The sequence below is a fragment of the Emydura macquarii genome, unplaced genomic scaffold (genome assembly GCF_026122565.2).
Source record: "Emydura macquarii macquarii isolate MOO-44397 ecotype Brisbane River unplaced genomic scaffold, CSIRO-AGI_Emac_v2 contig_2473, whole genome shotgun sequence".
Taxonomy (NCBI): Eukaryota; Metazoa; Chordata; order Testudines; family Chelidae; genus Emydura; species Emydura macquarii.
In genome coordinates this window covers 22,038,068-22,061,856 of record NW_027132610.1, presented here as the reverse complement: position 1 = coordinate 22,061,856, position 23,789 = coordinate 22,038,068, and the positions used below count along the sequence as shown (strand labels likewise).

The following is a 23,789-nucleotide window of genomic DNA, read 5'->3' as shown; positions in this document are numbered from 1 at the left end:
AGTGGCTTTTCGTGCCTGGTGGCCCGGAAGAGCTGGCCTTTAGGCGGTGAGGGGGCTCCGTAGCCACCTACCAAAACGAAGAGAAGGCCAAAGACCAAGGTTCCCTTCCAAGCCACGCGTGTAGAGCCCAAAGTGCTCTGGCTTAGCCCCTGAGCTAGCTCGTCAGCCCGAGCAGGAGCTTGAGCCAGCGGCTCTCCTTTGGTGGCGAAAAAAGGCACCCGAGCGAAGAAGTAGCGGTCAAAACCTGCGAGCGTGCTAGTAGTGTTGAAGCCCGTCCTTTCAAGCCTGAGGTGAGTCCTGCATGGCACGAGAGGCACCGTGGCGTTGCCCACTTGGGGTGAAAGCCGGACCTCTGAGGGTTTGTGTCACCTCTTACCCTGGACCTTCCGGAGAAGAACGAGGAGTTGGCTTTCTGTCTCTTCCTAGATGAAAGTTCTCCGTCTTAACATGCCTCTCACCCAGCTTCCCTTGCCAGAGGCTTCAAGATCTCCTTGCTGGAAGGGCTCAGCTTGCAGGAGCTCTGGCCCCTTTTGACAGTCTAGAGTTGGATGCCAAAGATGCCGTCTCTACTCCAAAGTTCAGTGACCTTCTTTCAAGCGGCAGGATGACCTCCTGCTCTTCTTGCCTTCCTGTGCTCTTCCCACCCCCCGACTGATTTCTAGGGAAATGAGGCTTCCCCTCCCCCTCTTGCCCCGTATCTTTGGAGACAGGAAGCTAGCTGCCTTCCTTCCTGTTTGGGGGAAGCCTGCGTCTTCCTTGCTTTGCTCACACATTGTAAAGGAGAAGATCAGGGAGTCTTCCTAAGTCCTCCGCTAGTGTTAAGACCTCCATTTCACCAGGATATGCATCCTGCGGTGTGCCAGAGGCTTTCAGAAAAGACCTCGCTCGCTACCTTTTGAGAATAACGTAGTATTTGATACAATCAGTTGATTCCATTCTTTATGACTTGACTCTCAGCCCCCTGTCTTCCTAGGCCAGTCAAGCTTGTAAAGAAAGACGCAGAGCAAATGTCACGCTCCCGCGGGTGGAGATGCCGTGCTCTCTCCTCCCCTGCTTGGTAGCTTTTCCCCTCCTACGTCAATGAACCTTCATTCTCTCTGCCTGAGGAGCGCGCTGCTCAGAGAAGCAAATGCTTGCCTTTGCCTAGGGCCCTCTTTTCCCAACTCCCCCGACACACCTGCTCCCTCACTTTGAGTCATCATTCTAGCCAGAACTCTTCATACATCCCGCGGACGTACTGCCGGCAAGAGGGTGTTCTTACTTTTGCGACGAGACATTCCAGGACGCCTTTTACATCCGGATTAGAACCCGAGTGAGTCGGGCTATGCTGAATTGGTCAGGCCGCACGCGTTCCCTTAGAGCAGAGAGCCCCTCGTCCTCGGGCACTGGGAGGTCCTTAGGGTCAAAAGGATCCACTTTCTTGAGATTTACCGCTCTTGTTGACTCTCGGAGTGGCTGGAGCAGAAGAGGCATGGAGGAAGGACCCCGTAGCCAGTAGCTCCAAAAGGGGAAGGGAATGCCAGCGACGAAGGTGGGATTCGAACCCACGCGTGCACAGCACAACGGATTAGCAGTCCATCGCCTTAACCTCTCGGCCACCTCGTCGACGTAAAGGGCCCTTTCCGCACCAGTTCTCCTCTGCTCAGCTGAGGCTGGCGACCCAAGGCAGGATGAGATGCCTTGGAAGAGAGCAGCTGCTAGGGTGCCAGTGGTGTAGGGGCATCATACTGGATTCCCATTCCTGTGACCTGGGTTCGAGTCCCGGTTGGCACAAAGCGGGGCTGCTTGGGGGAGTGGCTTTTCGTGCCTGGTGGCCCGGAAGAGCTGGCCTTTAGGCGGTGAGGGGGCTCCGTAGCCACCTACCAAAACGAAGAGAAGGCCAAAGACCAAGGTTCCCTTCCAAGCCACGCGTGTAGAGCCCAAAGTGCTCTGGCTTAGCCCCTGAGCTAGCTCGTCAGCCCGAGCAGGAGCTTGAGCCAGCGGCTCTCCTTTGGTGGCGAAAAAAGGCACCCGAGCGAAGAAGTAGCGGTCAAAACCTGCGAGCGTGCTAGTAGTGTTGAAGCCCGTCCTTTCAAGCCTGAGGTGAGTCCTGCATGGCACGAGAGGCACCGTGGCGTTGCCCACTTGGGGTGAAAGCCGGACCTCTGAGGGTTTGTGTCACCTCTTACCCTGGACCTTCCGGAGAAGAACGAGGAGTTGGCTTTCTGTCTCTTCCTAGATGAAAGTTCTCCGTCTTAACATGCCTCTCACCCAGCTTCCCTTGCCAGAGGCTTCAAGATCTCCTTGCTGGAAGGGCTCAGCTTGCAGGAGCTCTGGCCCCTTTTGACAGTCTAGAGTTGGATGCCAAAGATGCCGTCTCTACTCCAAAGTTCAGTGACCTTCTTTCAAGCGGCAGGATGACCTCCTGCTCTTCTTGCCTTCCTGTGCTCTTCCCACCCCCCGACTGATTTCTAGGGAAATGAGGCTTCCCCTCCCCCCTCTTGCCCCGTATCTTTGGAGACAGGAAGCTAGCTGCCTTCCTTCCTGTTTGGGGGAAGCCTGCGTCTTCCTTGCTTTGCTCACACATTGTAAAGGAGAAGATCAGGGAGTCTTCCTAAGTCCTCCGCTAGTGTTAAGACCTCCATTTCACCAGGATATGCATCCTGCGGTGTGCCAGAGGCTTTCAGAAAAGACCTCGCTCGCTACCTTTTGAGAATAACGTAGTATTTGATACAATCAGTTGATTCCATTCTTTATGACTTGACTCTCAGCCCCCTGTCTTCCTAGGCCAGTCAAGCTTGTAAAGAAAGACGCAGAGCAAATGTCACGCTCCCGCGGGTGGAGATGCCGTGCTCTCTCCTCCCCTGCTTGGTAGCTTTTCCCCTCCTACGTCAATGAACCTTCATTCTCTCTGCCTGAGGAGCGCGCTGCTCAGAGAAGCAAATGCTTGCCTTTGCCTAGGGCCCTCTTTTCCCAACTCCCCCCGACACACCTGCTCCCTCACTTTGAGTCATCATTCTAGCCAGAACTCTTCATACATCCCGCGGACGTACTGCCGGCAAGAGGGTGTTCTTACTTTTGCGACGAGACATTCCAGGACGCCTTTTACATCCGGATTAGAACCCGAGTGAGTCGGGCTATGCTGAATTGGTCAGGCCGCACGCGTTCCCTTAGAGCAGAGAGCCCCTCGTCCTCGGGCACTGGGAGGTCCTTAGGGTCAAAAGGATCCACTTTCTTGAGATTTACCGCTCTTGTTGACTCTCGGAGTGGCTGGAGCAGAAGAGGCATGGAGGAAGGACCCCGTAGCCAGTAGCTCCAAAAGGGGAAGGGAATGCCAGCGACGAAGGTGGGATTCGAACCCACGCGTGCACAGCACAACGGATTAGCAGTCCATCGCCTTAACCTCTCGGCCACCTCGTCGACGTAAAGGGCCCTTTCCGCACCAGTTCTCCTCTGCTCAGCTGAGGCTGGCGACCCAAGGCAGGATGAGATGCCTTGGAAGAGAGCAGCTGCTAGGGTGCCAGTGGTGTAGGGGCATCATACTGGATTCCCATTCCTGTGACCTGGGTTCGAGTCCCGGTTGGCACAAAGCGGGGCTGCTTGGGGGAGTGGCTTTTCGTGCCTGGTGGCCCGGAAGAGCTGGCCTTTAGGCGGTGAGGGGGCTCCGTAGCCACCTACCAAAACGAAGAGAAGGCCAAAGACCAAGGTTCCCTTCCAAGCCACGCGTGTAGAGCCCAAAGTGCTCTGGCTTAGCCCCTGAGCTAGCTCGTCAGCCCGAGCAGGAGCTTGAGCCAGCGGCTCTCCTTTGGTGGCGAAAAAAGGCACCCGAGCGAAGAAGTAGCGGTCAAAACCTGCGAGCGTGCTAGTAGTGTTGAAGCCCGTCCTTTCAAGCCTGAGGTGAGTCCTGCATGGCACGAGAGGCACCGTGGCGTTGCCCACTTGGGGTGAAAGCCGGACCTCTGAGGGTTTGTGTCACCTCTTACCCTGGACCTTCCGGAGAAGAACGAGGAGTTGGCTTTCTGTCTCTTCCTAGATGAAAGTTCTCCGTCTTAACATGCCTCTCACCCAGCTTCCCTTGCCAGAGGCTTCAAGATCTCCTTGCTGGAAGGGCTCAGCTTGCAGGAGCTCTGGCCCCTTTTGACAGTCTAGAGTTGGATGCCAAAGATGCCGTCTCTACTCCAAAGTTCAGTGACCTTCTTTCAAGCGGCAGGATGACCTCCTGCTCTTCTTGCCTTCCTGTGCTCTTCCCACCCCCCGACTGATTTCTAGGGAAATGAGGCTTCCCCTCCCCCTCTTGCCCCGTATCTTTGGAGACAGGAAGCTAGCTGCCTTCCTTCCTGTTTGGGGGAAGCCTGCGTCTTCCTTGCTTTGCTCACACATTGTAAAGGAGAAGATCAGGGAGTCTTCCTAAGTCCTCCGCTAGTGTTAAGACCTCCATTTCACCAGGATATGCATCCTGCGGTGTGCCAGAGGCTTTCAGAAAAGACCTCGCTCGCTACCTTTTGAGAATAACGTAGTATTTGATACAATCAGTTGATTCCATTCTTTATGACTTGACTCTCAGCCCCCTGTCTTCCTAGGCCAGTCAAGCTTGTAAAGAAAGACGCAGAGCAAATGTCACGCTCCCGCGGGTGGAGATGCCGTGCTCTCTCCTCCCCTGCTTGGTAGCTTTTCCCCTCCTACGTCAATGAACCTTCATTCTCTCTGCCTGAGGAGCGCGCTGCTCAGAGAAGCAAATGCTTGCCTTTGCCTAGGGCCCTCTTTTCCCAACTCCCCCGACACACCTGCTCCCTCACTTTGAGTCATCATTCTAGCCAGAACTCTTCATACATCCCGCGGACGTACTGCCGGCAAGAGGTGTTCTTACTTTTGCGACGAGACATTCCAGGACGCCTTTTACATCCGGATTAGAACCCGAGTGAGTCGGGCTATGCTGAATTGGTCAGGCCGCACGCGTTCCCTTAGAGCAGAGAGCCCCTCGTCCTCGGGCACTGGGAGGTCCTTAGGGTCAAAAGGATCCACTTTCTTGAGATTTACCGCTCTTGTTGACTCTCGGAGTGGCTGGAGCAGAAGAGGCACGGAGGAAGGACCCCGTAGCCAGTAGCTCCAAAAGGGGAAGGGAATGCCAGCGACGAAGGTGGGATTCGAACCCACGCGTGCACAGCACAACGGATTAGCAGTCCATCGCCTTAACCTCTCGGCCACCTCGTCGACATAAAGGGCCCTTTCCGCACCAGTTCTCCTCTGCTCAGCTGAGGCTGGCGACCCAAGGCAGGATGAGATGCCTTGGAAGAGAGCAGCTGCTAGGGTGCCAGTGGTGTAGGGGCATCATACTGGATTCCCATTCCTGTGACCTGGGTTCGAGTCCCAGTTGGCACAAAGCGGGGCTGCTTGGGGGAGTGGCTTTTCGTGCCTGGTGGCCCGGAAGAGCTGGCCTTTAGGCGGTGAGGGGGCTCCGTAGCCACCTACCAAAACGAAGAGAAGGCCAAAGACCAAGGTTCCCTTCCAAGCCACGCGTGTAGAGCCCAAAGTGCTCTGGCTTAGCCCCTGAGCTAGCTCGTCAGCCCGAGCAGGATCTTGAGCCACCGGCTCTCCTTTGGTGGCGAAAAAAAGGCACCCGAGCGAAGAAGTAGCGGTCAAAACCTGCGAGCGTGCTAGTAGTGTTGAAGCCCGTCCTTTCAAGCCTGAGGTGAGTCCTGCATGGCACGAGAGGCACCGTGGCGTTGCCCACTTGGGGTGAAAGCCGGACCTCTGAGGGTTTGAGTCACCTCTTACCCTGGACCTTCCGGAGAAGAACGAGGAGTTGGCTTTCTGTCTCTTCCTAGATGAAAGTTCTCCGTCTTAACATGCCTCTCACCCAGCTTCCCTTGCCAGAGGCTTCAAGATCTCCTTGCTGGAAGGGCTCAGCTTGCAGGAGCTCTGGCCCCTTTTGACAGTCTAGAGTTGGATGCCAAAGATGCCGTCTCTACTCCAAAGTTCAGTGACCTTCTTTCAAGCAGCAGGATGACCTCCTGCTCTTCTTGCCTTCCTGTGCTCTTCCCACCCCCCGACTGATTTCTAGGGAAATGAGGCTTCCCCTCCCCCCTCTTGCTCCTTATCTTTGGAGACAGGAAGCTAGCTGCCTTCCTTCCTGTTTGGGGGAAGCCTGCGTCTTCCTTGCTTTGCTCACACATTGTAAAGGAGAAGATCAGGGAGTCTTCCTAAGTCCTCCGCTAGTGTTAAGACCTCCATTTCACCAGGATATGCATCCTGCGGTGTGCCAGAGGCTTTCAGAAAAGACCTCGCTCGCTACCTTTTGAGAATAACGTAGTATTTGATACAATCAGTTGATTCCATTCTTTATGACTTGACTCTCAGCCCCCTGTCTTCCTAGGCCAGTCAAGCTTGTAAAGAAAGACGCAGAGCAAATGTCACGCTCCCGCGGGTGGAGATGCCGTGCTCTCTCCTCCCCTGCTTGGTAGCTTTTCCCCTCCTACGTCAATGAACCTTCATTCTCTCTGCCTGAGGAGCGCGCTGCTCAGAGAAGCAAATGCTTGCCTTTGCCTAGGGCCCTCTTTTCCCAACTCCCCCCGACACACCTGCTCCCTCACTTTGAGTCATCATTCTAGCCAGAACTCTTCATACATCCCGCGGACGTACTGCCGGCAAGAGGGTGTTCTTACTTTTGCGACGAGACATTCCAGGACGCCTTTTACATCCGGATTAGAACCCGAGTGAGTCGGGCTATGCTGAATTGGTCAGGCCGCACGCGTTCCCTTAGAGCCGAGAGCCCCTCGTCCTCGGGCACTGGGAGGTTCTTAGGGTCAAAAGGAACCACTTTCTTGAGATTTACCGCTCTTGTTGACTCTCGGAGTGGCTGGAGCAGAAGAGGCACGGAGGAAGGACCCCGTAGCCAGTAGCTCCAAAAGGGGAAGGGAACGCCAGCGACGAAGGTGGGATTCGAACCCACGCGTGCACAGCACAATGGATTAGCAGTCCATCGCCTTAACCTCTCGGCCACCTCGCCGACATAAAGGGCCCTTTCCGCACCAGTTCTCCTCTGCTCAGCTGAGGCTGGCGACCCAAGGCAGGATGAGATGCCTTGGAAGAGAGCAGCTGCTAGGGTGCCAGTGGTGTAGGGGCATCATACTAGATTCCCATTCCTGTGACCTGGGTTCGAGTCCCAGTTGGCACAAAGCGGGGCTGCTTGGGGGAGTGGCTTTTCGTGCCCGGTGGCCCGGAAGAGCTGGCCTTTAGGCGGTGAGGGGGCTCCGTAGCCACCTACCAAAACGAAGAGAAGGCCAAAGACCAAGGTTCCCTTCCAAGCCATGCGTGTAGAGCCCAAAGAGCTCTGGCTTAGTCCCTGAGCTAGCTCGTCAGCCCGAGCAGGAGCTTGAGCCAGCGGCTCTCCTTTGGTGGCGAAAAAAAGGCACCCGAGCGAAGAAGTAGCGGTCAAAACCTGCGAGCGTGCTAGTAGTGTTGAAGCCCGTCCTTTCGAGCCTGAGGTGCCCACTTGGGGTGAAAGCCGGACCTCTGAGGGTTTGTGTCACCTCTTACCCTGGACCTTCCGGAGAAGAACGAGGAGTTGGCTTTCTGTCTCTTCCTAGATGAAAGTTCTCCGTCTTAACATGCCTCTCACCCAGCTTCCCTTGCCAGAGGCTTCAAGATCTCCTTGCTGGAAGGGCTCAGCTTGCAGGAGCTCTGGCCCCTTTTGACAGTCTAGAGTTGGATGCCAAAGATGCCGTCTCTACTCCAAAGTTCAGTGACCTTCTTTCAAGCGGCAGGATGACCTCCTGCTCTTCTTGCCTTCCTGTGCTCTTCCCACCCCCCCCGACTGATTTCTAGGGAAATGAGGCTTCCCCTCCCCCCTCTTGCCCCGTATCTTTGGAGACAGGAAGCTAGCTGCCTTCCTTCCTGTTTGGGGGAAGCCTGCGTCTTCCTTGCTTTGCTCACACATTGTAAAGGAGAAGATCAGGGAGTCTTCCTAAGTCCTCCGCTAGTGTTAAGACCTCCATTTCACCAGGATATGCATCCTGCGGTGTGCCAGAGGCTTTCAGAAAAGACCTCGCTCGCTACCTTTTGAGAATAACGTAGTATTTGATACAATCAGTTGATTCCATTCTTTATGACTTGACTCTCAGCCCCCTGTCTTCCTAGGCCAGTCAAGCTTGTAAAGAAAGACGCAGAGCAAATGTCACGCTCCCGCGGGTGGAGATGCCGTGCTCTCTCCTCCCCTGCTTGGTAGCTTTTCCCCTCCTACGTCAATGAACCTTCATTCTCTCTGCCTGAGGAGCGCGCTGCTCAGAGAAGCAAATGCTTGCCTTTGCCTAGGGCCCTCTTTTCCCAACTCCCCCGACACACCTGCTCCCTCACTTTGAGTCATCATTCTAGCCAGAACTCTTCATACATCCCGCGGACGTACTGCCGGCAAGAGGGTGTTCTTACTTTTGCGACGAGACATTCCAGGACGCCTTTTACATCCGGATTAGAACCCGAGTGAGTCGGGCTATGCTGAATTGGTCAGGCCGCACGCGTTCCCTTAGAGCCGAGAGCCCCTCGTCCTCGGGCACTGGGAGGTCCTTAGGGTCAAAAGGATCCACTTTCTTGAGATTTACCGCTCTTGTTGACTCTCGGAGTGGCTGGAGCAGAAGAGGCACGGAGGAAGGACCCCGTAGCCAGTAGCTCCAAAAAGGGAAGGGAATGCCAGCGACGAAGGTGGGATTCGAACCCACACGTGCACAGCACAACGGATTAGCAGTCCATCGCCTTAACCTCTCGGCCACCTCGTCGACATAAAGGGCCCTTTCTGCACCAGTTCTCCTCTGCTCAGCTGAGGCTGGCGACCCAAGGCAGGATGAGATGCCTTGGAAGAGAGCAGCTGCTAGGGTGCCAGTGGTGTAGGGGCATCATACTGGATTCCCATTCCTGTGACCTGGGTTCGAGTCCCAGTTGGCACAAAGCGGGGCTGCTTGGGGGAGTGGCTTTTCGTGCCTGGTGGCCCGGAAGAGCTGGCCTTTAGGCGGTGAGGGGGCTCCGAAGCCACCTACCAAAACGAAGAGAAGGCCAAAGACCAAGGTTCCCTTCCAAGCCACGCGTGTAGAGCCCAAAGTGCTCTGGCTTAGCCCCTGAGCTAGCTCGTCAGCCCGAGCAGGATCTTGAGCCACCGGCTCTCCTTTGGTGGCGAAAAAAAGGCACCCGAGCGAAGAAGTAGCGGTCAAAACCTGCGAGCGTGCTAGTAGTGTTGAAGCCCGTCCTTTCAAGCCTGAGGTGAGTCCTGCATGGCACGAGAGGCACCGTGGCGTTGCCCACTTGGGGTGAAAGCCGGACCTCTGAGGGTTTGAGTCACCTCTTACCCTGGACCTTCCGGAGAAGAACGAGGAGTTGGCTTTCTGTCTCTTCCTAGATGAAAGTTCTCCGTCTTAACATGCCTCTCACCCAGCTTCCCTTGCCAGAGGCTTCAAGATCTCCTTGCTGGAAGGGCTCAGCTTGCAGGAGCTCTGGCCCCTTTTGACAGTCTAGAGTTGGATGCCAAAGATGCCGTCTCTACTCCAAAGTTCAGTGACCTTCTTTCAAGCGGCAGGATGACCTCCTGCTCTTCTTGCCTTCCTGTGCTCTTCCCACCCCCCCGACTGATTTCTAGGGAAATGAGGCTTCCCCTCCCCCCCTCTTGCCCCGTATCTTTGGAGACAGGAAGCTAGCTGCCTTCCTTCCTGTTTGGGGGAAGCCTGCGTCTTCCTTGCTTTGCTCACACATTGTAAAGGAGAAGATCAGGGAGTCTTCCTAAGTCCTCCGCTAGTGTTAAGACCTCCATTTCACCAGGATATGCATCCTGCGGTGTGCCAGAGGCTTTCAGAAAAGACCTCGCTCGCTACCTTTTGAGAATAACGTAGTATTTGATACAATCAGTTGATTCCATTCTTTATGACTTGACTCTCAGCCCCCTGTCTTCCTAGGCCAGTCAAGCTTGTAAAGAAAGACGCAGAGCAAATGTCACGCTCCCGCGGGTGGAGATGCCGTGCTCTCTCCTCCCCTGCTTGGTAGCTTTTCCCCTCCTACGTCAATGAACCTTCATTCTCTCTGCCTGAGGAGCGCGCTGCTCAGAGAAGCAAATGCTTGCCTTTGCCTAGGGCCCTCTTTTCCCAACTCCCCCCGACACACCTGCTCCCTCACTTTGAGTCATCATTCTAGCCAGAACTCTTCATACATCCCGCGGACGTACTGCCGGCAAGAGGGTGTTCTTACTTTTGCGACGAGACATTCCAGGACGCCTTTTACATCCGGATTAGAACCCGAGTGAGTCGGGCTATGCTGAATTGGTCAGGCCGCACGCGTTCCCTTAGAGCAGAGAGCCCCTCGTCCTCGGGCACTGGGAGGTTCTTAGGGTCAAAAGGATCCACTTTCTTGAGATTTACTGCTCTTGTTGACTCTCGGAGTGGCTGGAGCAGAAGAGGCACGGAGGAAGGACCCCGTAGCCAGTAGCTCCAAAAGGGGAAGGGAATGCCAGCGACGAAGGTGGGATTCGAACCCACGCGTGCACAGCACAACGGATTAGCAGTCCATCGCCTTAACCTCTCGGCCACCTCGTCGACGTAAAGGGCCCTTTCCGCACCAGTTCTCCTCTGCTCAGCTGAGGCTGGCGACCCAAGGCAGGATGAGATGCCTTGGAAGAGAGCAGCTGCTAGGGTGCCAGTGGTGTAGGGGCATCATACTGGATTCCCATTCCTGTGACCTGGGTTCGAGTCCCGGTTGGCACAAAGCAGGGCTGCTTGGGGGAGTGGCTTTTCGTGCCTGGTGGCCCGGAAGAGCTGGCCTTTAGGCGGTGAGGGGGCTCCGTAGCCACCTACCAAAACGAAGAGAAGGCCAAAGACCAAGGTTCCCTTCCAAGCCACGCGTGTAGAGCCCAAAGTGCTCTGGCTTAGCCCCTGAGCTAGCTCGTCAGCCCGAGCAGGATCTTGAACCAGCGGCTCTCCTTTGGTGGCGAAAAAAAGGCACCCGAGCGAAGAAGTAGCGGTCAAAACCTGCGAGCGTGCTAGTAGTGTTGAAGCCCGTCCTTTCAAGCCTGAGGTGAGTCCTGCATGGCACGAGAGGCACCGTGGCGTTGCCCACTTGGGGTGAAAGCCGGACCTCTGAGGGTTTGTGTCACCTCTTACCCTGGACCTTCCGGAGAAGAACGATGAGAAGATCAGGGAGTCTTCCTAAGTCCTCTGCTAGTGTTAAGACCTCCATTTCACCAGGATATGCATCAGCGGTGTGCCAGAGAATTGGTAGCTTTTCCCCTTTATTCTCTCTTCCTGAGGAGCACGCTGCTCATTGAAGTAAATGCTTGCCTTTGCCTAGGGCCCTCTTTTCCCAGCTCCCCCTGACATACCAACTCCCCCCGACATTGCCCCAACATACCAACTCCCCCCGACATACCAGCGAGCCTCTTGTCTTTTGTTGGCTCGTAGGAGCACAAGGATTCACTTGCGTGGGAGGTTTTCTTCTGTTTTTCACTGTCTGAGTTGTTTAGGCATGTATAGGCAGAAGAGTCATGGAGGAAAGACCTTTTAGTTGCCACTGTGAAAACAAGAACGGAAGGCCAATGAGAAACATGGGATTTGTGGCCTGTCATGCAAATTTGCCCCATTAGAGTCACTCCATTATATTCACTGGATTGCCTTTTCCTTAACTGTAATTCTGAGACCAATATGCCTGAATCCTTTAAGATATTAGGTGGAGTATATGTTAGCATGGGTATGGTGAAGTATGAGGCCATTATCCTTGGTACAGAGAAACACTTACCTTTAGATTTTGGAGACTAAGAATGCTTGCTTAATGGTAGGTGTTAGAATATTTGAATCAGTGAGACTGCAGTCAGGAGGGAAGTAAGGATCATAAATCTGCTTAAGCAAGAGGTGACGGCATGATCATGCACTGAAATGATTGTGACACACATCAAATATGTTAATGTTTAGAATAAGTACACTTCAGTTTTATTTTGGTAAGAAGGCTAAATATATGAATAATAATGGGCATGGAGGACTGAGTATGAGCAGCTGACGCTCAGGTAGTGACTATGTTGCCCGTGGGTCTCTTTTTGTCCTAGACATCTTCCATTGCTGTCTTTTTCCTTTCAACTTGACTCTTCAACTCCTTGGACCTTGGACCATCAGATACTGCATGCACAGAGACAGGGCTTGTCCCTTTGTCTCTTACTACCAGGTCCTTAGCTAAGAGTGTAAGTATGCAATTCTCAAAGCTTATGTATAGAATGATATCACAGATTATCCAGACCTTGTATTATCTTTATCTTATTATATGGCTTGACTCTTTTCTAGCTTTCTCTATTTTAATAAAGGTATGTAAGGTTTTACTTTGCCCTTAGTGTGTGTGTCCTTGTTATACACCCTGAGAGTCCCCACAAAATTTTGAACTCCATAGTGTCAATTCTGTGTAGCCTGACTCTGGGGTACGAATTATTGTAATCAGATCAATTGGTCATTAATCTCAATATTATTCACCTTTTAAAAGGGTCAGGTGACAGAGTCAAACCCACGCATGCAAAATACAAAGGATTAGCAGTCTTTTGCCATAACCTCTTGACCACCTCATCAGCCAAAAAGGTTCTTTTGGCACCAGCTCTCCTTTGATTGGCAAACACTGACAACCTACAGCAGGAAGAGATTACTTAAAAAGGAAAGGACTCCTGGGACCCTCTGCGGCTAAGTAATTTTCCATAAGAGATACTGCCTCCATTACAGTCGACAGACTCACTTGGGGTGGGAGAGGAAGAAGGTGTAAACTGCTACAGGAAGACTGTCTCTGCCATTTGTGTTCCCATCAGTTTCTTGGGATCCAGCCACTGCAAGCAGTAGTATCGGAGTTGCTGAGCCACTGAACGAGGCTGAGCTCCTGGTGGTAATCTCTCCAGTCGGACTTGCTGCCTGAATGTCTCGGCACTAACTCCGGTATGGTCCAAGATGGTGGCCTTCATTTTGGCAACATTGAGTGCATCAGTAGGGTCTAGGTTTCAGTAGGCGGTCTGTGCAGGCCCAGTCAAGTATGTGTCCACTAGGGAGTCCAGAGCACCGCAGGCCAGTGAGTTGCAGTGGCAACCAGTTTGAATGTGACCAAGAAGGCCTCTGGGTCATCCCTGAGCCCCATTTTAGCAAGCTTCACAGGTAACCCCATCAAGGAGTTCTCTGTTCGCTGGCCCATTCCGGCCGCCTCAGGTAGCCCAGATGGTTGTAAGAGCATCACCATTAGCTGAACTAGATGCTCCTGTTGGACCTGGTGCAATGCTGCTAACTTCCTGATCATCTGCTGCTGTTGTTCTTCGTGCTGGGCCATCTGTTGTTGTTGTTGCACGGCCATTTGCTGTAGCAGTTAGAATCATAGAATCATAGAATATTAGAGTTGGAAGGGACCTCAGGAGGTCATCTAGTCCAACCCCCTGCTCAAAGCAGGACTAACATCAGCTATATCATCCCAGCCAGGGCTTTGTCAAGCCTCAGCTTAAAAACCTCTAAGGATGGAGATTCCACCACCTCCCTAGGTAACCCATTCCAGTGCTTCACCACCCTCCTAGTGAAAAACTTTTTCCTAATGTCCAACCTAGACCTCCCCCCCTGTAACTTGAGACTGTTGCTCCTTGTTCTGTCATCTGCCACCACCGAGAACAGCCTAGCCCCATCCTCCCTGGAACTCCCTTTCAGGTAGTTAAAGGCCGCTATCAAATCCCCCCTCATTCTTCTCTTCTAAACAAGCCCAGTTCCCTTAGCCGCCACTCATAAGTCCTGTGCTCCAGCCCCCTAATCATTTTTGTTGCCCTCCGCTGGACTCTCTCCAACTTGTCCACATCCTTTTTGTAGTGGGGGACCCAAAACTGGACACAATATTCTAAATGCGGCCTCACCAATGCTGAATAGAGGGGAATAATCACTTCCCACTACCTGCTGGCAATGCCCCTCCTATTGCAGCCCAATATGCTATTAGCCTTCTTGACAACCAGGGCACACTGCTGACTCATATCCAGCTTTTTATCCACTGTTACCCCCAGGTCCTTTTCTGCAGAACTGCTGCCTAGCTTGTCGGTCCCCAGTCTATAGCTGTGCATGGGATTCTTCCTTCCTAAGTGCAGGACTCTGCACTTGTCCTTGTTGAACCTCATGAGATTTCTTTTGGCCCAATCCTCCAGTTTGTTTAGGTCCTTCTGTATCCTATCCCTACCTTCCAGGGTATCTACCACTCCCCCTAGCTTAGTGTCATCCGCAAACTTGCTGAGGGTGCAATCTATCCCATCCTTCAGATCATTAATGAAGATGTTGAACAAAACCGGCCCCAGGACCGACCCCTGGGGAACTTCGCTTGTGACCGGTTGCCAGCTAGACATGGAGCCATTGATCACTACTCGTTGAGCCCTCTGCTCTAGCCAGTTCTCTATCCATTTTATAGTCCATTCATCCAACCCATACTTCTTTAACTTGCTGATAAGAATACTGTGAGAGACGGTATCAAAAGCTTTGCTAAAGTCAAGGTATATCACATCTACCGCCTTCCCTACATCCACAGAGCCAGTTACCTCATCATAGAAAGCAATCAGGTTGGTCAGGCATGACTTTCCCTTGGTGAATCCGTGTTGACTGTTCTTGATCACCTTCCTCTCTTCCAAATGCCTTAAAATGGATTTCTTAAGAACCTGCTCCATGATTTTTCCAGGGATTGAAGTGAGGCTGACCGGTCTGTAGTTCCCTGGATCCTCTTTCCTCCCTTTTTTGAAGATGGGCACTATATTTGCTTTTTTCCAGTCTTCAGGGACCTCCCCCTGTTGCCTGTTGGGCCTGTTGTTGGGTCGTCTTCTGCTTCTGGCTTTCTAGGATCCACTTCAGTACTTTTTTGGTATCCATACTGGCCATGGAGTTTTATTGTCTAGTCCTTCCCTTGTTGGCCCTCTTAACAGGACTCGACCATTGTCTACATTCTTCACCATGTCACGGGGGTTGGTGTGTCAAGTGACGTCACCCCCATTGGCCCACAGTGACATTGATACACCCTATCACAAAGTCATTGGGATTCCCTGTTGAGTCAAACGATTGTGATCAGGGAACTCAGGCTACTGGTGGGACCAAGTAACCAAGCAGTCTATAGGTCCTGGCACAGGGCAGAGCAAATGCTCAGTCTATTTTTTCACAGCACTGTAGATCTCAGATCTTGAATTGGATCATTGGATGCTGCAATAATATGAATAATAATAATAATAAGAGCCCAGGAACAGCTTCTCTGTACACCTTGGGTCTCTGACTGCCATATGATTGGACTGATGACAGGGGATGAATCACATGATGATTGTCCTGCTCTGTTCATTCTCTTTGAAGAACCTGGCATTAATTGGCCACTGTTGGAAGACAGGATACTGGGCTAGATGGAGCATTAGTCTGACCCCGTATGGACATTATGTTCCTATTTCATCCACTTCCTGTCATCCAGTCCCAGCTTCTGGCAGTCAGAGGTTTAGGTACACCCAGAGCATGGGGTTGCATCCCTGACCATCTTGTATAATATCCATCAATAGACCCATCCTCCATTAACTTATTAAAGTCTTTTTTTAAACTCAGTTATACTTTTGGCCTTCACAATATCTCCTGGCAACAAGTTCGACAGGTTGACTATTTGATGTGTGAAAAAGTATTTCCTTATGTTTATTTTACATTTACTGCCCATTGATTTCATTGGTTCTCGTGCTATGTGACTAGGTAAATAATATTTCCTTATTCATTTTCTCCATACCATTCAGGATATTATAGACCTCTATCATACCCTCCTCCTTAGTCGTCTCCTTTTTAAGTTGAACAGTGCCAGACTTTTTAATCTCTCCTCAGATGGAAGCTATTTCATACCCCTAATCATTTTTGTTGCTCTTCTCTGTTCTTTTGAGCTAATGCTTAGTGGACTAGGGGTTGAGGATTCACATTGCATTGAGTATACATGTTGTTTTAATATAGGCTTTCCTAGCTTGCCAGTCAGTGTTTGCTTTGTGAGGAAACACAGTTGAGCATGCTTAAAACTAAGCATGGTCTAACTATGACATCTTACTATGTCTGAACAGTAACAACTGTGTTAGCTGATGTGATGCTGAGCATGGCTTGTGTTGGTCTGTATTGACAGCTAAACCTTGTTCAGCATTGTGTCGGCTAAGCTCTTAAGACACAGTAAACGTTTATATTATAGACAAGGTCTAACTTAACAAAGTTGTGTGTGGGAATTACACAGTTAACTTGAAATGAAGCAGGTTAAAATAGATACAAACACAGAAACAACTTTATCAAATCCTACCTATGTTTGGCAAACAGAGGCAAAAATCTTTGTAAACTTCTTTAATACAGATTTCTTGTGACATTTGTTTGTATTTTTTGTTTGGTTATTACCAGCAATAAGTGACAGTATAAATCAATAAGGCAGTATAAATCAATTAATGTAGGCACTGAGGTGTAAAGCAGAAAACAAGAAGCTTAATTTTTAATATACCAATGCAGATTGTGCCAAAATAAAGTCAAACTGTTTGAGCTGGCTTCAGTCTCTGGTCAGGAGAGGCTTTTTGGAATCAGATTTTGGAATCTGGCACAAAATCGATCTGTCATATGCTACAAGGGGAAAAGTTCAAGCTTTAAAATTGATTATGAACTTGAAATGCAAGGGAACAACAGAACTTAGATTTACTCCCAAGAGAGGAGCATTACTATATAATGTTTCATTTTCAATCCATCCCACAGAGCTGTTGATTGTCCCAGAGGGACCAAGCCATGAAGAGGAGACTGCAGATCCAGGAGCAAGTGGGACCAAAAAGCGAGACAGGCTGGGGAAAGACTCCACCAGAGGGACAGTGCAAGCCTGATGATGCTAATTCCCAGGATAGTCAGCAGGAGGAACCACTTGTAGTGAGTGTGTCCCATGACAAATCCCTTGACCTTAGGGAGGTTAGTGCTTGGATCAAAAATCCTGATTGCCTGTTAGGTAACATGTTAGCAAAGATTTATGAAGTGCAGTTCAGCTTTGGGATTGCTAACCTGTCTTTTTTTTTCTCTTCAGTTGTGATCTAGATAATTGTTAGATTAGATTCTGCTTCATTGATTAAGGACTTGTTGATCTGATTGTCTTAAATCAGCCTAATTCAGATAAATTGGCTGGAGCTGCTGAGGATATAGACTCATCTTTGTGTCAAGATATGATCCCATGGCTTTCCTTAATCTGGCTTTAGTCAAACAATGTAAACCTATATGCTCTCCTTCATGACTGATGGGGCAAAACCAGATGAATCTGTGCATATGTCACTACTCTAATTTCTTACCAGTCACCAACTCTCTTCTAATGAAATTCACTTCATAGCCTGCTCACACTCCTATCTTTGAGTCTTCTTCCACACTTCCCCATACACCCGGAATTCTATCCCCGTTCCAATGTACCAGATACACACTCTGGTCTTTAAAATCCCCTTTCAAAACTCTACCCCATATCAGCAAATTTGCTGTCACCCACCCATTATTAAGAAGAGAGAGGGAAAAAAAGATGCTCTTAGACAGACCTTCTGGGCCTCCCCACATATTTTATGTAGCCCATCTATTTTGATAAGCTCTTCAGAACAGGTATTGAGTCTTGTAGAGAGCAGAACACATAAAAATAATAGAAATCATGGACTCAAGGGCTATGCAGAATCCAGCAGAAGTTCAGCCTGTATTAGAGCCTCCATATTTGGACCAGTCTCCCATAAAAGTTACAGATACTGCAAAAAACAAAAGTTGAACACCCTCAAGGAGGTGTCATACCATTTGCTATTTCCTGTTCTCCAAATTAGTGCACGGGGGCAGGGCGGGATGGGGGTGTCTGAGGATCATATTAGGAATGAGGATCTACAGGGCTAGGGCTAGGGCTAGGACCTATGTCTGCTGGCCCCCATGGTGACTGCTGATAGCTCTAGTAGATGGTCTGGTAGAGCATTGATCAATGGGCTGTGGGCCCAAGCACCACAGAATGTGTTGGCCACATACGGCCTGATTGGCAGTGCTCCTGCGGTCCCTGGTTGGTCCAGGTACACTACTTAAGCCTGGAGAGAACAGCAGGAAGTTGTCGGTGTAATCAGGTGGATCCTCAACAGGCTGCTGTGATAGATGCTGCTCCTTTTCTCATGCTGTTGGTTCCTAGCCTCTGACCCTCAGCTTTGATTCATGACCTCTGGCTCTAACCCTTGGGTCTGATCCTGGGCTCCTGACTCTGATTCCCCCCATTAGGTCTGTCCACCCATACGCCGCTGTGATACTGGGTCTCTTCAGAGATGCCATCAGAGTGTTTCTACTATCTCAGTTTGTTTGGCATGATCAGGTGGTGAGGTCAGGCTACAGTTCACAGTTTTTGATCCCATGACAGATTGGTGACTCTTTACCCCCCCTCAGGTAGTATAACATACTGAGGTATGCCTCCGTTGCAGCTGGTAATGAGCCTCCCAGCCCGGGTAGACAAACTCATGCCAGCTCAGATTGTGCTAGCACGCTAAGAATAGTAGCGTGAACGTTGTGGCTTGGGCAGCAGCTCAGGCTCTGAAGCTCACCTGACCCCTTGGGTCTGAGTTTGGGTCTGTCTCAAGCTGAGCTAGTGTGAGTCTGTCTACCTGGGCTAGGAGGCTTGCTCCCAGCTGCAAGGAAGGCCATGTGGTCTTTGTATTCTTGGATCATGAATGACGGACAGGATTGCTCTCTCACTTGGTCTCCTTCTCTGCATCTGGACTTCCTTTAGGAACTTCAGCTTGGCCTCCAATCACCTTCTTAAGCAAGTTTGCAGAATTAACAACATTTTGGTTCTAAGGCTGCTGAAGGCATTTGTGGAAGCAATCCTCAACTGCAGCAGTTTCCTCTGGCTGCCTATGCCTGTTCTGATCTGTCCGAGCTCCAGAGATGACCAGAATGGACAGGCTTTTCCAAATGCCTTCATTCTCATATCAGCTACTATGGAACTAACAGCCCCTCTCTCTGTCTCTTAAAAGGAGAATCACTACTGGGGAGAATTCTCTTCATTTACAAAAATTCTTCTCTTGTAGTATTGGCCAGTCTAGAAGGAGAAGGAGCTGTTGCACAGTTACACGTTTGTTTTTCTGTCCTCTCCCTCACTCCCATCATCTCTTTTCATTAGTGTCTGTCTCTCCACACAGTTTTTCTTGTCTCTCTTCCCCCTGTTGTTTCCTACCCCTGCTTTATACTCAGAATAGAAAGTGGTGAGGTTTGCACGGGTTCTTTGATCCTGGGGGAGTTCATTCACAGCCTTGGACTGGCCCTTGAGAAAGCTGTATCTCCTGCACAAATGAACTTTACCCTTCTTGTGGATGTCCCATTGTGCTACAGAAGCAGAACTGTCAACACCTTGACCCAGATCTTTATGTGATTTTTTTTTTAAGCTATCCCAGGATCAGACAATTGGGTACCTTGCAGATGAGGACGGAGACCTCATTTGACACACTATTCTGTGGGCAGTATAGAGAGTTTTGAGACGGTAGGTCAGCTTTGATGTGCTCATAGTAGCCGGTATCACTGAGGACGTGTGCTGCTGCATTCTGTACTAGGTTAGTTTCCCGAGCACTGACAGTTTCCCACGCAGGTAGATTCCATTGCTGTAGTCCAGGGCAGAGGTAACAAAGGCATGTATCATCCATCAGGACGAAGTACAGTCACTTAGCCAGGCACAGATGCTATAAAGTGCTACTTGAGATGCTGCTATGTGAGTTTGACATCAGTGCGGATCTTTGATCACAGCTGACTGTACTGTGGTGGCAAACTCCTCCAAGTATTTTCTTCAGTTATCTAGTATAACACGTCTTGCCCAGGTTGAACTTCAGGTAGCCATTCCCATAGGGGTAGTTTGACTTCTATATTTGGAGGGGCAGGGTCCGACAGGGCTCAGGCCAGCTCCATACAGCAGGGCCCGGGGAAGGAGCACCACCTCCACATCCTGACTCACCTCAGCAGATAACCCAGCCTGCCTGGGTTGTGGAGGGGTGGGCAGGGAGCACACAACCAAAAACTATAACCCAAAGGGAAGGGCTCAGCTCAGAAAGTTTGAAAACCGCTCAGGTTGCACTCAGGGGCTGAGTACAGGCAGGAGGGAGCTTAGGATGCAAGCAGGTGGTATCTAGAGGGTGTGCGGCACTGAGGGGTGTAGCTCAAGGTGCAGGGAGGGGTAGCCAGGGGGTATGTGCAGGCAGGGGGTAGCTCAGGGTGCAGGCAGGGAGTAGCTGGGGGGTGTGCACTGAGGAGTGTAACTCAGGGTGCAGGGAGGGGTAGCTAGGGGCTATGTGCAGGCAGGGGGTAGATCAGGGTGCAGGGAAAGGCTAGTTAGGGACTGGATGCCAGGAGGGCTACCCCCAGTGTGGTTGCTGCTTCCCGAGGGCTCTGCTGGCCCTGGAGCCAAGCCCCCCGCCTGGGCATCTCTTACTAGCTTTGTGAGAAGTCAGAGGGGGCTGGGAGCTGAGAAGTAGCCGCCCTGTGGCCCCGGGCGCTAGCAGCACAGGGTGCCCCACACTTCTGGGGCTGCTCCAGCTGGCTCCCAGCCTCTGACCCGGCTGGGGGGCAGGGCCTCGAGAGGGAGGTGGGTGTGTGTGTGTGTGGGGGGAGGGATTGCCCCCAGCGCTGTCCCGCTCTGGTTACGGTGCTGCAGTTTTGGGGGGGGGGGAGCAACACCCCCCTAAGTCTGCCCATGGCTGATCCTCATCTATGAGCTCATGTTGGCCAACCAGTGGGTTAGTTTTGTGATAGTGGTGTTGTCAGATGTAAAGTAGGTTAACATTTTTTGAAAGAAAAGGTTTTCCCTGTTTGAAAAATAACCTTGTTTTCTAAAACAAACTTTTTTTGCGCAGCCCCTCCTCCCCTCCAAAAAAAGTCGATACTGCCTAAATGTTTCGTTTTTCATTATTTTTAATGTACATTTTTAAATTACAACTCATTATAAAAACATTATTCAAACCAGGCTTTTAGAAAACAAAATCAATTGATAATCATTTGAAGCTTTGTATTATCCTGCACTGAGTACTGCTGAGTAAGAAGATATCAGGTGTCCTTAGATATAGCAGAAGGTTGAGGATATCCGCCACAAACTTTTTTGAGTAACACTGACTTCTCTCTATATTTTGTTAAAATATTGCGTAAAATCATTTTGTGTTGCGCAGTATGTCAGGAGAGTGTCCAGTACTTATCACATGCTTCCTAGCTTTTAATAAAGTTAGCAATCGCAGAAACACATGAATGCCTTTCTTTATTTACAGTCTGCCAACACTGATGTTGGTTTTTTCCCTCCAACTGCTACATATTTATCTGAAATACCATGTTGGATGAAAGCTTCTGTGATGCAATTTTTATGAATATTTGGCAAACAATCAAAGGATAACAGTCTACTTTTCAAATCTCTTGCAGTTGTTTAAAAGTATTGTACAGTAATACATACATAATACTCCTATAGCACCTTCCATCTGAGACTCTCAAAGTACTTTACATACATTCATTAATTAAACTTCATAAATCCAGCACCCTTTGAACTAGGTAGGAATAAATATTGGTGTTTAGAGATGGGGAAACAGAGGGAAGGGTTTAGCCTAAAACCATGCAGTAAAGTTGTGACATTGCCAGAAAAGGTTTGTTTAGATTACAGATTTACATTGATTGAGGTTAACTCAGAAAGAACCCAGGACTTTTGACTCTCAGTCCTGCATTCTGAACACAACACTATCCTACCTTTCCCTCTATAAACAATAGAAAAAAACCTATGTTCTGAGCACCATGCCTATTCTAATGATATACCCATAAAACTAGCACTTGATAAAGACTTCTCCAACACACAAGTCTCATGGGTGAGATCAAATAGAAAATACTTATTGGCATAAAAAGCTATGCAGTTACATTGAGTGTCTGTCTGAAAGTAACTGAATACATTAAGTATCAGTTCAGACTAGACCTTCATAATAAATATGCAGGATTTTAGTCTGTATCCATTTGGCAAGCGGGTATGTAGCATGATGCTAATGCTGCTGTCTCTTTTCTTTCTCCCTAGAGTTGTGTATAGTTTAGTCTTTTACTAAATCTGATAATATCGGGAAGTATCTTTAGATATTAGACTAGGAAATATCTTTTGGTTCCAATCTCACCTGTGTCCCACGGGTTTTACAATTGTTGTAGGTTTCCATTGTGCTTTGTGTCCCTCAGTTTCTATTTCCTGTTTCAATATCTGAAGAGGTGCTGCTTGGGTTTTGTGCATTTCACTATGGCAAGGTTGTCTGGAGGTGTGAAGGGTTTGTTTAGGGACCTATAGAATTCAAGATGGTTTCTTTTATCTGTTCTTCTCAGAGTTTATACTGTATTCTTTGCTTTTTGGTTGGTGTTTTGAGTATTATTGGATTTTTGGTGAAGTTATTTGCCCCATTGTTCTGGAGATTAGATAGCTAAAGCCTGAGAAAACTACTATGTATGAGTGGAGTGTGTTTTTGGTGAGTTTAGTTTTAAACTTCTAGTGCTTTGTGATAGAGGAAGTGCTGCTTTAGCTAAGCTGTGGTCTGCATTACACAGTTAAGTCGAAGCAAGGCCACTTACGTTGACCTAGCTGTGGATGTGTCTACACTTAAATTTCACACTTGTTGACATAACTGCCCTGCGTAGAGATAAATTTGACATGGTTACGTTGACACAGTGTCAGTGTAGACACTACATTGCTTACATTGACTGTTACTGGCCTCCAGAAACTTTCCCAAAATGCTCCACCTTGACTGCTCTGGGCAGCGGAGTTCAAAATGGTGACCAGAGGCCAGAGAATCACCCCCCCCCCCCCCATTAAAGTACTGCAAATTTTTGAAATTCCTTTTCCTGGTTGCCCGGTGTACACCTAGGAACTCTTGAGCACACATAGCAACTGCCCAGCTGACCGTGCTGGGTACACACTGCAGACACACTCCTGCCTGAAGTTCACAGGAGGTGTTGGATCTCCTGGGGCTATGAGGAGAAGAGGCTGTGCAGGCACAGTTCTGATCCAGCCATAGAAACATCAGTGTCTATGAGCAGATTGCTCCGGGCATGGAGGAGAAGGACTACAAGAGAGACCAGCAGCAGTGCCATGTGAAAGTCAAGGAGTTGCGGTAGGCATGCCAGAGAGGCCAACAATTGATCAGGTGCAGAGCCACAGACTTGCTGCTTTTATAAAGAGCTGCATGCCATTCTTGGAGGAGACCCCACCACAACCCCCAAGAGTCCCGCGGATATTTCAGAGAAGCCCAAGTCAAAGATCCCAGCTGTGAACAGTGAGGAGGAGGTTTTGGATGAGGAAAAGGGGGAAGAGTATGGGGAACAAATGACTAGGGGATCCAGTTGCACAGCAAGCCAGGATATGTTTTTGACTCCAGCGCAGTCCAGCCAGTCCCTACAGTTGAGTAAGAGCAAGCCTGATGAAGGGGAAGGAACCTCTGGTAAGTCTGCAGTTTGCTTTTAAATTACAAGGATCGAACCCCCAGAATAACAGGACACGTCTGTTGATTTACTCTTACTTCTGCCAGAAGAGCAGTAGAGTTCTTATAATCCAATAGTGGTAGAGTTGCTATCTGCTTTCCATTTCCCTCTAGAGTTAGGCAGAGGGGGCCATGTGGGGTAGTTTGTTTATGTGCCCTGGAATGTTCGGTGAATCCTCTATAGAGATTTTGATGAAACTTTCAAGGAGGTACTCTGCAATCCTCTGCTGAAGGTTTCCAGGGAGGGCTGCCTTATTTCTTCTGCCAAGCAGGGGCACTTTCCTATGCCATTCAGCAATTACTTCAGCAAGCACCGTTGCAGAACACAGGC

The 23,789-nt window shown here is 50.0% G+C and overlaps 8 non-coding genes across 8 annotated transcripts; 2 read left to right on the top strand and 6 right to left on the bottom strand.

The window, feature by feature from the left end:
• Positions 1 to 1,523: 1,523 nt before the first annotated feature.
• Positions 1,524 to 1,605, bottom strand: TRNAS-GCU (transfer RNA serine (anticodon GCU)). Its single transcript has one exon. It is a non-coding gene; the product is annotated as a tRNA-Ser (tRNA).
• A 1,712-nt stretch (positions 1,606 to 3,317) lies between these two features.
• TRNAS-GCU (transfer RNA serine (anticodon GCU)) lies at positions 3,318 to 3,399 on the bottom strand. Its single transcript has one exon. It is a non-coding gene; the product is annotated as a tRNA-Ser (tRNA).
• Positions 3,400 to 5,108: 1,709 nt separating this feature from the next.
• On the bottom strand, positions 5,109 to 5,190 carry TRNAS-GCU (transfer RNA serine (anticodon GCU)). The gene has a single exon. It is a non-coding gene; the product is annotated as a tRNA-Ser (tRNA).
• A 97-nt stretch (positions 5,191 to 5,287) lies between these two features.
• Positions 5,288 to 5,358, top strand: TRNAG-CCC (transfer RNA glycine (anticodon CCC)). Its single transcript has one exon. It is a non-coding gene; the product is annotated as a tRNA-Gly (tRNA).
• A 1,545-nt stretch (positions 5,359 to 6,903) lies between these two features.
• Positions 6,904 to 6,985, bottom strand: TRNAS-GCU (transfer RNA serine (anticodon GCU)). The gene has a single exon. It is a non-coding gene; the product is annotated as a tRNA-Ser (tRNA).
• Positions 6,986 to 8,665: 1,680 nt separating this feature from the next.
• On the bottom strand, positions 8,666 to 8,747 carry TRNAS-GCU (transfer RNA serine (anticodon GCU)). Its single transcript has one exon. It is a non-coding gene; the product is annotated as a tRNA-Ser (tRNA).
• Positions 8,748 to 8,844: 97 nt separating this feature from the next.
• On the top strand, positions 8,845 to 8,915 carry TRNAG-CCC (transfer RNA glycine (anticodon CCC)). Its single transcript has one exon. It is a non-coding gene; the product is annotated as a tRNA-Gly (tRNA).
• Positions 8,916 to 10,462: 1,547 nt separating this feature from the next.
• On the bottom strand, positions 10,463 to 10,544 carry TRNAS-GCU (transfer RNA serine (anticodon GCU)). Its single transcript has one exon. It is a non-coding gene; the product is annotated as a tRNA-Ser (tRNA).
• Between the last annotated feature and the right edge of the window lie 13,245 nt (positions 10,545 to 23,789).